Genomic DNA, 396 nt, shown 5'->3' with positions numbered 1-396 from the left:
ACGAAACAAGAAAACGGCCACGTCTATGACTCCCAAAACGGGATCGTTGGGGAAACTACAAGCCCCTTAAGAGTATTTTTTACGGTTTGCTTAACAATTCCCTGTCTAATGTTATAAGATGGTGATGTAACACAATGAAGGCTTTTTTAAGAGGCTGTTTGTTTATTTTTTTTAATGAGATATAGGAATGAGAGGAATCAAAAATGAAAATATAATTTTGGGATTTCAGATATGGAAGCTTTGAAGTGAACAATGATAAAAAAAAATGTGTACATATATCCCCTTTACGAACATTTAAGGACAAATTAACAATTACCGACGTCAAGAACACTAAAGGTTTAAGAAAACGAACGATGTTGCATTAAAGAATCGTGATGATTATTCAAGCTAAGAATA

Source organism: Penaeus monodon, chromosome 29 (assembly GCF_015228065.2).
Source record: "Penaeus monodon isolate SGIC_2016 chromosome 29, NSTDA_Pmon_1, whole genome shotgun sequence".
NCBI lineage: Eukaryota > Metazoa > Arthropoda > Malacostraca > Decapoda > Penaeidae > Penaeus > Penaeus monodon.
Note: the sequence above shows the minus strand (reverse complement) of the source record.